Source organism: Aythya ferina (genome assembly GCF_964211825.1).
Source record: "Aythya ferina genome assembly, chromosome: 12".
In the NCBI taxonomy this organism is placed as follows: Eukaryota; Metazoa; Chordata; class Aves; order Anseriformes; family Anatidae; genus Aythya; species Aythya ferina.
The window spans coordinates 6,084,989-6,102,457 of record NC_140308.1 but is presented as its reverse complement, the minus strand read 5'-3'; the positions used below and the strand labels follow the sequence as shown (position 1 = coordinate 6,102,457).

Genomic DNA, 17,469 nt, shown 5'->3' with positions numbered 1-17,469 from the left:
CTTCCCACAAGGGAGGAGGGTAGAAGATTGTGAGTTTAATAAAAGAGGAAAAAAAAAAGTCTGTCAGCATCAAAAAAAAAAAATTAAATTTCAGTGTGTACACTTGAGATGCTTCCAAAAAATAAGTTTTTATGGCTTTTGGTATTCTGTAAAGGTCCTTGTCATTACAGAAAGGGGGGCTTCATTTCCTGGGATCCCTGGAGTTGTTCTGTGGGACAGGAAGGTAAAAGAGCTGGTTCCTGTGTTAAGTTGTAGTCCAAAGATTAAATATGATAAACTTCTCAGTACCAGCAGCCAGGGAAAGGATCCATGTGACACAGGAATCACGGATTCACTTTTTTTTTTTTTTTTTTTAACTGTGTCTATGACAGGATGCTGATAAATATCTGTATTATTAATGAGTGATGTTTCAAACTAACCAGATCTTTGGTGATATTTTCACTTCATAGGTATGCAAGTGCTGGTGGGAAAATAACTTATGATTGTCAGGTTTAGGTATACTTTCCATTTGCTTCGCTGTTCTAGATCATTAGTCAAACAATATTTATAAACTTGCACTCAGGTATTATGGTACTTTTTTTGTACTCTGAAAACATCTGACGCTCCCTGAGGCAGGTGCTGTCCTGCTGGTGTTTCATCCTTTCTCAGTCTTGCTGAAGACAAGTTGAGAGAACTGACTTGTAGGGTACAAAGCCCATAGCACTGAGTTTACCCGTGTCTCCATATGTGAATTGCAATCAGCTCAGAGAAAATTTCTGTGATGGATTTGTACATGTGATGCTATATAATTAAATTGTACTGTGATTCCATCAGTGAAGAGGAATTATTTTAAGAATTTAGGAATTTTTAGTCTCAGTTCATTTTCCTCCTCAATAGCAAGCCCAGGGAAGTGGTGGAGTCACCATCCTTGGAAGTCTTCAAAAGACGTTTAGATGTAGAGCTTAGGGAAATGGTTTAGTGGAGGGCTGTTAGCGTTAGGTTGGAGGTTGGACTCGATGACCTTGAGGTCTCTTCCAACCTAGAAAATTCTGTAATTCTGTAATTCTGTAAAGCTCAATTATGATAGCCAGTATCAGTATCGGTACTGGCTCAGAGTACCTGCCGTAGGTGACTGATACTTCTTTTTCTATCCTCAGTCAAAGGAAAAGAAAATGACAGACATTGTCGCAGAGCTTCAGTCAGGTCCAGCTTAATTTCATGGCAGCAAACTTGCTCGTGCCATTGCAGTAGCAACTGCGAGGCATGCTGTGAGCAAGTAGAGCAGTAGTACTTGCGCGCTGTTGTCCAGAAGTTGTGTGAGAGCTGCCAGGAGCTGGCTTATTCCCTGCACAGTGGAGCACGCTCCTAAGATCTGCCTCTCTTCTGCTGTCCCAAATCAGATGCTTTGTTCTACCCTTCCAGGGCTGGACAAATAGAAGCATCTCTATGCTCTGGTCACTGTGTATATCAAACTTGTACCTGACTCAGGACCCTATAGGGGATCAAAGAAATGCCTATTTTAGTATCTTTTTTATATTCTTGTTCCTTATACACTTTTTTTTTTTCTTTATATTTTGTCTGATACTAGATTTTTACAGTATTTTTCACATGAATTTGGAGAGCAAACTACCAACCACAAAAGGTTGGTAGTTAACACAGAAGTTTTGGTTGCTGTTAAGTGATTTGTAACTGCTCACTTTGACTCCATTTAAGATTGTAGAGAGGGCTGAAAATTCATTCTGCAACAAGTGAACTTTATTTGCAGTTTATCTTCAGTCCATGGCTGTGATTTCAAGTAGAGCATCATACGGGAACTGTCTTCTGACACTGCTTACTTGGCAGCAGAAAAAAAATGACAGGCCCTCAATGATTTTTTTCACATGCAGTATCTGCCTTTGATACTCCCGGCTGTATGGGGTTGAACCCTTCCGCAACTGCTGTTTGCTATGTATATGAGATTTTTAGGTGACACAATAATAATATTAGTTATGCATGAAGTGTTAGATTTCTGCTTAATTCTGGTAGGCTTACAGTAGCAGAGTCCCTTTTTACCCTTCATTTGCCTCAATGAGGGGAGTCAGTGCGGTCATATGCAAATCTTTGCCATAATTACCCACGACTTACTCACTTCCACACTGACTGACTGTACCAGAGCTGCCACTCCAGGTCTGCTAGGAAACGTCACCCATGAGCTTATCCTTTACTCATAAGCATTTATTTTGTACTTTTGTGTGTTCAAAATGAACGCTGATGCTAAGTTTTTATTTTTAAGCCTGGTTTGGTCTGACAGCACAAAATGTCTACAAACTGCAGAGCAGACTAGCTTGTTTTCTGGAGCTGGCAAGTTTATTTTCAATAAAGGGAGTTCATCACTGGACTCACAGTGGAATATATGCAAGTCAAGAGAAAGCCATCTTGTTGACCATGAGGGCAATAGTACCTCTCTGCCCCAGGTGGAGGAGATCATTTGTGATGGGGTAACCTTCACATCATGGTGAGAGGGGGTAAGACTGTGTGGAGGCTGCAGTGTTATGTCAGCCAAGGAATATGTCTGCATATTCCTGACAGATAATAACATCACTTAAATCTGCACTCACCCAAACTGGACGCAATAAGTCAAAAGTTATGCTGTTATAATGAGAGCTTTGTAATTAGGTTGTTCATTTACTAGGTGAAATTGTCATTAGTAGAAGAAGGTTTTATCAATTCACCTTTTTATATAAAGAATATAATTAATCACTAACATTCTTATAGATACAGACCATGATTATTTCTGCTTTCTGCCTTGCAAACATCTTGTTTCAAATTAGGTTTATCTGCTGTCTAAAACTAAATACAATGAATAGATGTATAATAAAATCTTTTAATTGTCTTAGCATATGTTGCTTTTATTAGGTGCGAATAATTGCATTCATGGGATCACCTACAAAGTCCTTTAGAATATAAAATTGAAATGGCTTCACACTGAGTGCACAAGTCCTTCTGAGCCGTGCCATTTTCCCCTTCACTGCCTCTTGTCCCCCTTTCGCTGTAAAGTTCACATTGAAGTGTGACAAGAGACACTTGACAACTGACACATGCTGGATCTTATCAGCAGTGAGTGCAGTCATGGGCCCTGACTGAAGAGCGATTGTCATTTCTACACCATTTATTCCTCTCCTAGCCTCATTGCTTGCTTCCTTTCTGAGGAAATTTTCCCTGTTAAAGTACTGTACTTGTCGTTCTTTTTTTGGTGCGTGTCTCTGTTTTTTTTTTTTTCCGTTTTTTTTTTTTTTTTTTTTTTTCCCCTTACGGAAGGATTTTGTTATGCATTCATCCCATAGGCAAGCCTGTAACAGACTTCCTCTAACCTCTTAGTGTCAGGACTGCTATAAGCTGATTCAGGCTAATAAAACCAAACCAACAAAGCTTTGATGGTGTCATTACATCTTACCTTAAATCCCCTTCCTTGCTAATATCCAATAATTCTATTACCTCTAATCAATTCACAAGCTATTTTATTTGAAAGAAAGATAAATCAGCTTCAGACCATGCCAGTTCAGTTTGCCCAGCATTCACAGAAGGTGACTGTTTCTGCCATGGCTTCAATTGACTCTTTAAGTGAGTTCTGGGCTTTTGAGCAGTCTCAACTTTTATCCGTGCTCTTCCAGCCCAATCCAATAACAGCAGAAAATAACCTGTCGTTGCCTCCTGAAGTTCCTTCACTTCTGCATGACACTGTGTGTCATTTTTGTAGTTTAGATGGCATAAGCAGTAGATAATTTTAGAGTACTGAGGATAAGACATGAACTTATAACAAAAGTTCTTAAATGTGGGAGTTTGCCCATTCTATTTTAAACTCGTTGTTGCAGTAATGCTCCATACTGGAGCTCCTTTATTCTGCCTTTTTGGAACAAGAATTTTGCTGCTAGTGTTTTAACTTACTATAGCTTTCACATGTGCTCATTCCCACCAGGGTGATTTTTGGATATTGTCATTAATATTGCAGACTTGTCTGTGCAGACTCTAAGGCTATGTTCATGCCTCATTGTCTGACTGGGGCTGCGTCTGCTGAAAAGCTTCTTGCCCCTGGCTCACGTCAAGCTGCACGTCACAGTCACTCTGACAGAACTGCTGCCACCCTTGTCTATATGATCAATCCCTAACGTAGTTCTTGCAAAAGCCTGGTGTCTTCAGCAGCTTAAATAATAGGTCTTTGCTAAGGCACTATTTAACTGAAACAAGTCCGGAGTGATTAGGTGAGCAGCTGATACTGCAGATAGTGTAGGGTGGTAACCTCTGGCAGACGGATAATGATGAGCAGCAAGACGTGGGGCTGAAGTGCTAATGTCTCTACCTGACGTGGAAGCAGCCAATAAAGGATTTCAGGATGTATTTATGTGATCAAACTTAGCTGCCCAAAGCAATTTCAACCAGCCCATCTATCTGTGGAAATTTACCCTACTTAGCATGGTAAATTAGCCCTAGTTACATGGCAGCATGAAACATAAACATACATTAGACATCAAGATGCCCAAGGAGCTTGACGCTGAGCAGGTGGATGACACTAATCCCTTGGCCCAAAGAAACTAGGGTGTAGTTAGGAGAATGCCCCATTCATAACTTACTGCTGAGAAGAGTCTTCATTTTCAGAACTAGCTATTTTTTATCTGGGTCAAAGCTCTGTCATCTTTCAAATAGACTTCTAAAAAGTCTGCTGCTGTTGTCACTTTTCTTAATGAGAATCATACATCATTTCATCATACCTTGGTTTCCTCCTTTATCTCTTGCTATATGAAAGGCAGAGGGGTGGGCATCCTGTTATCTCCCACGCTGCCGTAGTTGTTGGTTTCAGAATAAGTTGAATTTAAGCTCCAAAATGGGGAGGAATTCATTGCAGTCCTCATGTTGGTAAGGGTTTACTCATGCAGAGCCACTGGGATGACTCAGCTAAGCGTGGGCGGCGAACCAACACAGGTTAGGATTGCCTGTGCTGTGTAACCAGCATCTATTTGTCTTGTTAAACCATGGCCTGGGCTGTTTGGAAATGTAAGGACTTTATTTCCTGTGCTGGATGTACATATCATAAGATCAATGCATGTTGTTTCTGTAAAAATGTATCAATCATATGAACTACAGAAGCTTTTCAAAGCATGTTTTAGCAATGCTGCTTGTAATTTCTGTTGTCTCAAGCAATACACTTTGTACAACAGGATTTCATAACTCTCAATTGCCAAGAGAGATCTCTAAGTATACGTGACATGTAAATGATGCTGGTGTCACTGCACATAAGCCTGTGGTTACGCTTCTGTCTGTTCCCATGTGTGCTACCTCCAAACCTGCACGTCACAAAAGTTCACAGACAGGCTAAGTGCTGGCACAGTTCGGCTTGGGGAAAGCCGTGCATCCGTGTGCGGGTGATGCTCGCCCAACCCAGCTGGCCCCAACCTTGTCTGAATAATCCTAGTGTGCCACGAGGAAGCGATTGTCCTGTCCAGGTTTTTTGTATCTTCATGCAGCTCTCCTGCAGAAAAGATGAGCTGAGCAGGGATGGGTCCCTGACCTACGGTACCTGGCTGTGGTGAAATTGGATGATTTCCCTGGAGTAGTTAAACTATAGGTTTTAATAATGTATTTTAGTTCCAACAGTGGTGGTAGAAGCACTACAACTTCTACCATCCTTAAAAGGAGCTGCCTGTTGCAGAACTGAATTTATTTTTCTGATTATCTCTGGAATCAAGTAAAAATTTAAAAAAGTAAAAAGAAAAAACAAGCGAAACAAGCATAAACTTCCAATAAGCCAACATGTTAAAAGGAACAAAAATACCCAGAAAAGTTAAAGTCAATCAGCATAGAAATTTGTAGTTTATTTAGTTAAACTCATTGTAGCTGTAATCCCTGGACTTGTAGGCAAATATTATTTTTATATTGTAGGGGAAGATGATGATTTATCTCCTGAGTCATGACAAAATTTGGCCCTACAGTTTCAGCAACATTCAAAGAGAAAAGTAGACAGGCAATTTACAGGTTAACACTTTCCTTATGTTTGTGCACTACTTGTTCATTCACAGATAATTTGCTTAAGCAGGCAAAGATCACGAGAGAAAGGTTTTTGTTAGTAATGTGTTTATAGATCTATCATTGTTGGATTACTGTAAATCTATCCTGTTATCAAATATATTTCTCATCAGATATTAATTAGGGTTTTACCCGTATGGACAATGTTGTGGAATATCATTATATCATGATGTTTGCCATTATAGGTTATACTTGAAGTGTTCTGCCTACTGTGTCACTTCTTTGTTTAATGCCTACTCTGAACAAATATAATTTTCTTTGCATTTTAATGTGGATTTCTAGCTTACTAAAGTGTTGAAATTTAACAAACCCCAGCTTCAGCTTTTCATATTCAGACACTACAGAAATGTGAATCTAGAATCCAGCTCTGGAGCTAGATTTTGGTGGATTCATAAAAACAAAGAGGGAATTTAGAAGGATTGTAGAGAAAACAGAAGCAGAAAGGAAAGTGGAGAGTCAGGATAGATAAAGTAGACTTATTAACTAGTTAAATCACCAGTGTCCTCAGAACCCAGAGCTACACAGGGGCTGCAGTCAAGAAGACACTTTCTCACCCTTGACTCTCTGAGGTCTGCACCAGGTGTAGGTTAGAGAGAATAAAATTTTGATTTTCAGATCCTCTTGTGTTGAGAAACTGGGGACTTCAAAACAGGTAGGCGGTTTATTTGGAAGGATGAACTGGAAGGAGCAGAGCTGGGGCAGGGGAATGAATGGGAAGAGAAGGAGTGAAGATCAGGATGAAGGGGTTACGAGAAATTATATTAAGATGTAAGTGAGATGATCATTTATTTTGTTCCTGGCACAATGAGACTGCTTAAAAGGAGGAGTTATTAACTTTTCTTGATCATTATACCAAATGGGGAATTTGAAATGTGGACAGCTGGGAAAAACAGAGGTTTTGAGGAAGAAGGTAACTTTGTCTTTTATTAGTATTATCTGCACCTGACATAATTGCCATCTCAGTTCTGGAACAGCAAATAATGGCTTTACAGAAGCAGGGAGTGCAAAAACAGTTAGCCTTTTGAGGTGGGGTGATGAAGTCTAAGTATGTGCAGCATAAGCAGGACTAGTGCGTGTGTTTGCTACGGAGTAGTCTGAAGAGGATGTTGTACAGACTCACGCCTGTGGTGCTGCTGTAGCGGCAGTGTTTAAAGAGGCGGGTTTGATGTTGTCACAGTACTCAGTGCTAGAACCTTTTAGGGTCCAGCCACATGCTGATAAAGACAGAAGAAAAATTGTCACTCTTCTGGGAAAGGTTGAGGATAGATTGCTTTGACATTCAGTAAAGCAGGATAAGACCCTGTGCCCATAGTTTTTCTATTTTGCACTGTTATTGCTTTGCAAAATGATAGAAAACATTCATCTGAGACACATGCCTAAGCATTAATCAGGCAGCCCAAACACATCAGTGCAATAGTAATACTCCATTTTATCCAGGCTGCACACTGTAGCATGAAGTCACTTTATTTCTGCATTAATTCTTCTCCCTTTTCCTGTATATTTTTCTCTTTTCCGCCTCCTGATTGGTATTTGTTGAAGATATCTATGCACAAATCATCTTTTTGTCTTGTGCCCTTCCTGCCCGCATATTACAATTGAGCCCAAGTGACACGACAAGCAGTTGCTGTAGAAGCTACTGAGATATAAACAGAGAGCCTCAGCCTTTGTTATCTACACGAGACGGAGGAAATGGAGAGTGGGGAGGGGTTTAGATTTTTATTAACTTGCTTGTTGGAATGGATTCTAGCTGCAACAGCAGTGGGAAGGTATATATTTACCTTTAAGTGTCTTGCTTAATTTTGTGTGTTTGTATGAGTTCCCTTTTATGGTATGCCATTTCTTTCAGAGATTTCCAGAATTCCCTCTTCAAAGGGTTCTTGTAAAGTTACAGAGCTAGGCCAACTTAGCAGAGAAAATTACAAATTACTAATTTAAGTGCTTCTTAGAAACATTTTCTTTTTGTTTTGTATAATTTCCACACTTATAAAATCAAACTTTCAGTTAAATGTTTATACAGTAATTCAGTCGGCTTAAGCCATCTGCTAGCATGGCATCTGCAGGATTGTTTTGATGCATACTCAGTATTGTTTCCTTCACACATCTTGTAGCCTTGTATTTTGGTTGCAAAAGGATCATTTTTTTTTTCAGCACAAAAGATGTGCTGTTTATATCCAGGGATATCTAATTGCCAGCTTTATTTCCAGATTCTACTTCAAATCAACTTCTTATATCTCTAAAAACCTTATTCTGATTGACGTTTACTTTTCAAGGTCTGTATTCAGATTTATCTTGCTCTTTTATTATACTTCCCTTTATATCAGTATTCAAAAAGAATCCTCATCATTTGTGAAGAGTATAGGTGGGCTTTGGAGCATTAGTATTCATACTTGCATGTTAACAACTGTTATAACACGTACCAGAGGGAAAATATTATTTCTTGTAAATGCTCAATAATTATAGTCTTTATTGCATCAAAACCTATGTTTTGACAGATAGTGGAAAGCTTTCAAAGCTCGTGTGGGATGGATGACAGATAGCTGCAGGTGGAAAATACTTTTTTAGTTATTGTTTTTTTTATCACTGATACTGTAAATATTCTTCCAAAATAACATTAACCTTCCAAACAGGGTTAGTAGCATTCAGTGATAATGTGTGTATTAGCAAAAGATACCTGTGCAATAATTCTTAATGATTCCAACTAATTAATCTATGGTTGGGATATTAATGTCTCTTTTCATTAAGTTGGGAAGTACTGAAGACTAGAAAATTACAGCTGTGCTGGATTTAGTGCTTTAGGTATAATTTGAATGGATGTGCTAAATTCTTGATCATAACTTGTACTAATGCCTAGTCTAAGAAAAATGAAAAGGAAAGCTTATCTGCTATTGCAGTTTACAAGAATACCTAGATGCATTTAAACCATTTGTAGCATATGCCTATGAGTGAATTGTGTTATTCATCTGGTGACACATTCTCCATTTATTTTCAATGTATAATATTTTGGTTTATGACAATACTAACAAAGGAAATGAAGTTGAATAGGAATGTTTTACTTTTTTTTTTTTTTTTTTTTTAAAGTATCCTCTCTTGTTAGATGAACATTTCTGTTTGCATTACCACAAGCATAAGCTGCATCAACCAGTTATAACCCTACTGCAAATGAGGTCATCTGAACTTGCAATTCTTTTGTTAGGGGTGTCGATAACCTGAGCTAGTTTGTGCTATAGTCAACTGGACCTAACAACACGATTTGTGCTGAAAGCCCAACTCATGTGTTTTAAGTGTTTAATGAGCACAATAGCAATGCTGCTGCCTCATTTAGACACTTCCTGGGTATTATATGAAATGCCTAAGCCTCTGCAGATTCAAGTGTCTCTCAAGTATTAAGATACCTCTATAACCTAATAGGATTTTAGGGTTTCAATGACTTTTGAGAGTAATCCAGTTGTGTTTATTCTATCTTGAACACTATAGGTGTAATGTTGGGTCTATTTAAATCAATGACAAGACTTCTACTGACTTCAGTGAGATAAGGATTTCAAACTTTAAGTGAAAAGGCACAAGGATTTAAGATTTCCTGTCAACCATCTTTAATATAGCATCTAAATTGAGAAGGCCACTTCTCTTACTTGGAGGTTGTGAGGATGCTAAAGTGTACTTGACAGATGTTTTGCCAGTGGATAAAGGTGATAGCTGAGAAGTAGCTTTCAGCAGCCCAGTGGTAGACCGACAGTGAATCCAAGTTGTGCTTGAACATCAGTCCATTCGGAATGATTAAATGAGGCAGAGACAACCTATCTGACATCAAGTGCTGCCACCTTTTATTAGCCCCATACACCGTGCAGAAGGCCAGAAGGCACCAGCCAGATATGCAGGCAAATATAGTATCTCCATGTTTCAGCTTTGCTCAACTGATAATACTCCTGAAAAACAAATTAACTGTGTCTCCTGCAAGCGTTACAATTTGACCTTTTATCCTTTTCAGTGGTGAGATGGATCATCCTAAACCATAGACTAAAGGAACATTTCAGATGACCAGTAACATTCTGAATAATTATTCTTTTACAATAAAAATTCCAAAGACTTGAGATAAGTGGGCTAATTTTGTACCTGAATTGTTTCATAGATGGGACTCCCTATGGAATGTCATTCCTTGAGAAGTCAGCAGGGGTCACTTAAGTTCATTATTTTACAGCAAATTTGCCTTTGGAATTAGAAAGAGTTAAAAATTCTTTAGGTATGTACGTTCTATGCCACTGAGTAATTCTTCCTTCTGCAGTCTGTAGGCTGAAAAAAAGAGATCAAAAATATGTAAGGAGTGTTGAATAGTGCAGCTCCAAAACATCATTTGGGTAGAAGATAAATATATTTCACATCACCAACTGAAAAAGATTATGCCACTTAAGAGTAAATGAACTTTGATAGAAATTTATAGTCAAAAGACTGTTCTCCTAGAAGTATATAGCATTACAGCAAAACAGGGGTTAGAGATCTTGTTACAGACCATTATTTTTATTTGTGTGAAGAAAATGGAAAAATGCTGAGGTAGGGTCAACTGGCTGGTACAGACTGAGAAGAATCTCTGCATTTTCTGGGAAGCCAGATACATTTCCATTCTTCCTACTGGAGAGAGCAGGAGAGATGTGTTACCTGTTAAAATAATGCGTTTCACTCTCTTGAAGTGAAATAGTACATGTGCATGCTCATGCTAGAAATGCATGCAGCTCTACTGCACAGGAGTTCAGTGTGTGCATATCCCCTTCCCTCCTTTCAGCCATGTCCGGGCAGTACTGGAGATGCTGTGCTCAGCACCCCTCCTTTGCCCTTACCTCTGGACAGACCATCTTAGATGTTCCCTTGGATGCCTTTGGTTGCTTCTTTAAGGTCTATATAAGAGGATAATTTGAAAGGAAGGCCTATCAAATCTTTGTGTACTCCAGCTGAAATCCTGGAGTGGCTTGTTTTGTCTGTTTTATATTTAAAGTTTTTCACACAGAACAAAATATATTGAAGTTCTAGTGGGATTTCTTTTTTTCCTACTTTTTAATATGGGTTAATCAGGAACTATCTTGAACATCAGCTGGAGGAGTAGCCTGAAGAAAAATTGTCTTTTGTCTTTGTGGTGGGAATGACATTAACTTGTTTATAAGAAGAAAATTAGGCTGATGTCAAGAAAAAAATGTAGGCACACAAAAACTTGAACAGAAAGAGTCACGAAGTTGATTTAAAGCATTGAGTGGCATGTTTGGCCTTGGAAAGATACTTCCCTTAAAGTTGAGTGGGTACCTGCCAGAATAACCTGATGGTGTTTTCTAAACATAGTAAAAAAAAAAAAAAAAAAAGACAGAATAGCATGTTTTTTCACCTGCATTATCCAAAGACATCTGCATCTATTATGTACCTAGAGCAGTTACCTTCTCTAACCTTTTTTCTCTCTCTCTCTCTCTCTTTTTTTTTTTTTTTTCCCTGCCTAACTCCTAACTTGATCAGGACACAGTGTTTTCTTGTGGTGGACTTGGCGAGTGTCAGCAGTGCAGGTTCAGTCTCCACAGTTAGTGCCAGGATACTAAGCTGAGCAGTAGGACTCTCTGGGCACCCATTTCACAGCCTCCTCTTCCCTTACACTACAATTTTGTGGCTAAATTAAGTGTGAGCTTCAAGAAAAGGAAGCTAATGGTTTTCACAGATTAGACTGTCTTTTGCCAAAACAGTTAAAGAGGTGCAGGGTCTTAGTGTAATGCCATTGGCATTATTAGTACTGCAGTGCAGAGTGCCAAGGAGCTAGCTGAGGCTGGGAGGAGGTGCTACGGACAAATGAAGAAGGCAATATCAACCCTCTAATCCTTCCAGAGATAGAACATAGAGGGCGTTACACAGAGTTGATCAGGAACACATACATTATTACTATAACAGATGTAAGCAAGATCATTGCACAGAGTAGAAAGAATTGGGTTGGACATAGGTCTGGCCAGATGTGTAAAGGTACAGCTAAGTTGACGGAACTGGGAGCAATGAGTAGACAGCCACCAGCAAAATTCAGTAATGTCCTTCCATACCTTATCTCTACTACCAAATTTACACCTAACTTTCTGGGCTCCTTTTTTTTTTTTTTCCTGCTATTGATTAATCTGGGTAAGAACATTCTCTTTTTACATTCCTTTTTTCTTTGTTACTTGGTTTGCTGTTGCAGTTTGTTCATTGTATGGTTCTCTTAAAAGAGCAAAGAAAAATTGACATGGAAACTAAAGGCTTAGAATGTAAAGGTTCTTTACAGTCAGAAGAGGTCAAGAAGTGCCATTAGCTCAGTGCACAAAAATTGTTACTAAACATGAGTATGATTTGTACGCAAGGATCTTCATAAGCAGTAAGAAACAATTTCATGAGAAAGCTGCAGGAGGTGTATGCTCAGATGCTTTATTACTGTTCTCTTAATATTTTGAGTGAACAATTTGTATATATATATATATAAGGATGTATGTATACACATGCACGTATATTTGAATTTCACTGTTCAGCATAACCTGCTAGCAGGCAATGCCAGTTACCACATCTGTGGGATTACTGTTGTAAATGTACTGATTTCTCAATAATAGTCAAAGTAATCATTCAATCTCCGTTTAACGTGCCTGCATTTAAAATGCAAAACAGCAACATACTTCATGCAAATGTCAACTCTGCCTATGCTCTAGGATGCATGTCCTGGCGAGGAAACAATAAGTTTATTCTTCTCCCCAATTAGACTTTTGTGCAAGGCTCGGTTATGTCTCCAACTATCACGTTGAACACACACTAAAGCAGCACATTAATGTGCCTTTTAATGCTTCTTGGGAATAGATCAAAAGAAGTGTCAGGTGCACTTTGCATTCCTCCCGTGATGTGTCTGAGGCTGGTTTTGTGCCCCCCGCCCCCATGCGTTGTTCCCAGCCCGCCGTGCTGCTTGGGCCCCTGCCGTCTCCACTACCTGGAACGGCCAGGGATTTACCGGGACCACTGAAGGTTTTGTCTCGGCTCCCGGCCTCCTAAAGCCAGCAGAGTTGTGCTGTTGCCACCATGAACAGCTTTCGGCCTCTGCTCTTCACTGGGAGAGTTGCTGAAGTCAATCCTGGACAAGAAGACCTATAAACTGAGCATGCTGGAAAGTGGAACTTAATTATTGGAAGTGAACTTGCTTGCCTCTGCTGTAAACTGTTATTATTTTGTTTGCTTGCTTGAGGGAATGTGTCAGAACAGTATTTACCTTTCCGTAGTACCAGCTTGCCTGTTCTACCCATCATTTCTTTTAACTTGATTAGCAGATGGACTGGTGGCTCTGTCACTCTAAACTCAGGATGCTTAAAATGTGCAAGAGAGTAGGGAGACAGCTTTCTTTAACAAGCACAGCACCATAATTTCACCAGTCCTGCATTGCTTGGCTTCATAAGGGTGTGTTGCTGGCTGCAGCGCATTGCTAGCACATGGCTCCTGGCAGAGCATGGGTCTAATAACAGCCAAAAGATTGCAGAGTGCATTTAGCATGAGGGGGACAGACAGGATATCCTGGACGCCTGCTCAAACACAAGATACTGTGGGGACAGAGGTGAGCCTCCAAAGGTTGCAAAGCTGAGTGGATATAGCATAAAAATGGAAGATAAACAGCAAAGAGGAGGTGTTCAGTGTCAGATATAGGATCAAAGATACATAAATCAGGAGAGAAAGCTAAGGAAAGTATGTGAAAATGGAAGGAGGAACAAACATATGGGGGAAAGAAGAAGCAATAAAGAAGAAATCCTGCCACGTACAAGATGCGATGGATAGGACAAGAAGCTGGAATTTATGCAGAAGTAGAGAAAAAATAAGAAGGGTTCAAGTTTTGTAACAAAGTTCATTTCTATATGTTTTTCTCTTTCAAATGGATGCTTTGAATAACTACTGCTTTCATTTCTCGTGAGGCAGAGGTGAATAATAAGTACCTCCACTGGGAATGCCGATCTCCCCAGCATCAGTCATCTGCTTGCAGCCTTACACTCTGGCAGTGCTTTGGCTGAGCAAATTAGCCTGAAGTGTTGTGCCCTTGGCTGGCAAATCCTTTCAACCCGGTTGAACGGACAAAATGAATACCCAGATTGTTCCTACGTCTGTTATTCTCCCATGTTTATCTGGCTGAGCTGTCAGTCAGGCCATTATAACTGTGGTGCACACTCAAATGACTTGTCCACTCACAAAAGCAGAGTCTGATGATGATAAGCTAAACAAAACTGGAGAGCCACTGTTGACAGAGTTGGGGGATCTTGCAAATGTCTCAGGTAAAAGCAGAAATGCGTTTTTGGAAGGTGCAGAAGCAGCTTTTATTAAACGTGTGTAGTTTTGAAGTATTCGCTGGGATTCATTGGCAGAGGATAAATGGGCATATATAATGAACTGGGTTCCTCTCTACTTTAAACAAATTAAGCAGCATGCAGGAGATTTCTGAAACTCAACTGTAAGGGTATATTGCACTTACTAGAATTAATTAACCTGAAAATACATAATTTACTCATACGGGCTTTGCCAGGCTAGCATGTAGCTGTGATCTGTCATGCACCTGAAGCCTGCAGGAGGAGCAGCAAGCACCCGCAGTGCACATGGTGCCTAGTGCTGAGCTTCGCTAGAGGAGAGCAGCCTAACCTCGGCTGTTGACACAGTTAAGCCTGAGCTTTTCATTTTCCTGCTTCAGTTTTTCAGGTCCCATGGGTGTGCATGTGTCAGGTCCTTGGTCCTCCCTGGGCAGGAAGGATGTCTGGATGAGGGGAGATCATGCTAGAAACTGGGTGTCTTAAATATACAGCTTGTGTGTATGCTGGAAGCAGTAGACAGCACAGGTTAAGGGCTGTGTGAAGGGAGATATATTTCTTTGCGCTCAATTTTTCCACTAAGATCCTGAGCTAAGAGGCAGGACTCAGAGCCACTCCTGATACTAAGTTGATTGCATGACATTAAATAACACAGTGCCTATCTGCAGAATGTGGATATAGCGAAAGCCTTTCTGGTCCTTTAGCCTCATGTTTGTGATCATAGTTAACAAGCTTAAAATTTTCAGATTGTGAACATGAAAGCAGTTTCAGATGCCTGAACAATGAAAGAGTCCCCTGGCTCCTTCCCAGGCAGGGGAACTTACATGTATTTGTTACTGGATTGTCAAAAGGGTTTTCTCTACCATCCCAGTATCCTACTTTCTGCAGGAGAAAGGGAAAAGACCAGCCTGAGTAAGGCTTAAATCCTCACAAGTGTCACATGAAGAAGTAGAGGGAAGCTGAAGTAAATGAGGTCCCGTGTCTTGCTGCGGGTTTGTGAGCGATGCACGGTGAGTGGAGAGATGCTGCTGAGAGCACGGCACGGTGCGGCAGCATCTCTTTTATCAGCAGCTGTGCCTTCACAGTCCCAAGCCCAGTAGCCTTGTTGGCTGTGATGATAACTGTAACGGATGGTACAGCTATTTTTCATCAAATGCTTGTTAGTCAATTTATTAGATTCCTAATATACTAATGCACTCATTTGGCAGGCGTCTCAGCAAACGAGACTTGCAGTGGAGTGTACTCATTCAAAGTCACGGTAACTCGCAGGTTGCTGATTTCTCATCAGCACTCAGAAGATAATTTGCAAATGTGCCATTTATCATTATGCGCTTTGTAGAAGCAGATCTCATGAATGGGATAAGCAGATGAGAGTCTAATATTGAACATTTCCTTCCCAAACACCATTACCAGCTTCTACAGTATTATGTTTTATATATATTGCGAATACTACACCTAAATGTGCGCCTGAGTTTGAGTGTGCTCGTGAAATAGCTGGGGATATGGTTTTTTAAGGATGGCTAATGGACTCATTGATCCCTCTGCTGAGGAACATGGAGTTGGAGTAGATTAGACATTGTCTGGTGAAAGAATTAAGGCTTTTATTTGTAACAGTTTAAGAAGTGATGGGCATATGTAGACTTTTCACCATAAAAAGCCACCACTAACTTTCCAGATTTCCTTTACTCACTGGAAATATAATCATCCATGAAAAGCCACCGGTAAAGCCAACAAAAGGATTATTCAGAGGCTGGATGGTAAGGGTTGTATGGGAGGCTGTTGCCAAAGGACTGCTTTTCTTCCACAGCCAAAACTACTTGCTGTATGGATGCTCTGACCTGTGCTGCTGTTTGCCACTGCGTTTGACTTTGTGCTGGTGACTGCTTTTTATTCACCTGTTCACTTCTACTGGGAAGAACTTTAAAGTCACAATAGCCATGAGATCAGTCTGAAAATGCAATTCCTGTCTCCTCTTGTGACATTCAGAGTGGAAGCCCTGCATACAAATCATCGCTACTTATTTTTTCGTCTGCAGATGTGATTGTATTAAAAGAAAGGTGTGACAAGGAGCCCAGCGTAGGAAGGAGCCCTTCTGCCAAATCGCTCTGTGTTTAGCACTGCTGCGAGTGTAACAGCAGCACTCTACCGCTGCTCTCCAGCAGAGCCAGGAAACCATGCAAAGATATTGATAATTGATTCCATTTTATATAAGTTAAAAACCAGCTTTTCCCTCCTAGTGTGAAGGTAATGGGTTTTGTCTGTAGAAAGATAATAATCCTATGAACCATTTCTACGCCCTCTATTAAAGAATAGTACAGCTTGCACTTGAACATAATGCCCATGTCAGCTCAGCTTTTTAGATATTCATCTTAAAAGAATCTTCAAGGACTGGAAAGAGATCTTCCTGAGACACTGAGTTAAGTTTGAGGAACTTAAAAAGTCATGAAGATCCTGTCAATTAATGTGTTTATTCTTATACATCTACTCTGGGAAAAGCATCCCCAAACATGAAAGCTGTTTTCTTTCGATTAAAAAGTTGTCATTGCATTTAGTTTCTGTAGATAATGCAGAGGGGATTTTTTTTTTCCTTACCATACTGAGATATAAATACATCTTTTTTCTTCTTACCGATTTCCTCCCAGGAATCTTCATTTATTGCAAGAAAAAAAAAAAAGAAAAAAATAATAATAAAAAAAAAAAAGAAGGAAAAAGAGAGCTAAATTGAAACCTTGCTGCCAAATTTGTATGCAGGGGATGACTTGATTTATAAGCTTAGGTAATTTCATTTTTGTTCGCACTCCTTCAATTGAAAGGCTCCCACAAACAGTGTTACAGCACTGAAGGGAAGAGATGGGGAAATTTATCAAGCTATTTATCAAATTATTTTCACAGTCTGTCAAAGTCATAAGCATGCTGGAAAAGAAACATAAAGAGTGTGTTCAAACAGAAAGGCATGTCTGAGTGAGCAGCCGGACTGCGGGCTACCTTGCCAGCATAGCTGAAGAGCAAAGAAACAGCCAAAGAGATGGCATCTGCCCTGAAACTCCGTCCTGGCATGAGCAGTATTAGATACTTATTTGATGGATGAAAAAATAGAATAGAAAACATTATGAAACAGAGGGAG

The 17,469-nt window shown here is 39.8% G+C and overlaps 1 protein-coding gene across 5 annotated transcripts in view; it reads left to right on the top strand.

Moving 5' to 3' along the window:
- The window catches only part of WWOX (WW domain containing oxidoreductase), a 563,654-nt gene that overhangs the window by 481,287 nt on the left and 64,898 nt on the right, over nucleotides 1–17,469 (top strand). The gene's annotated exons all lie outside the window — the stretch shown is intronic.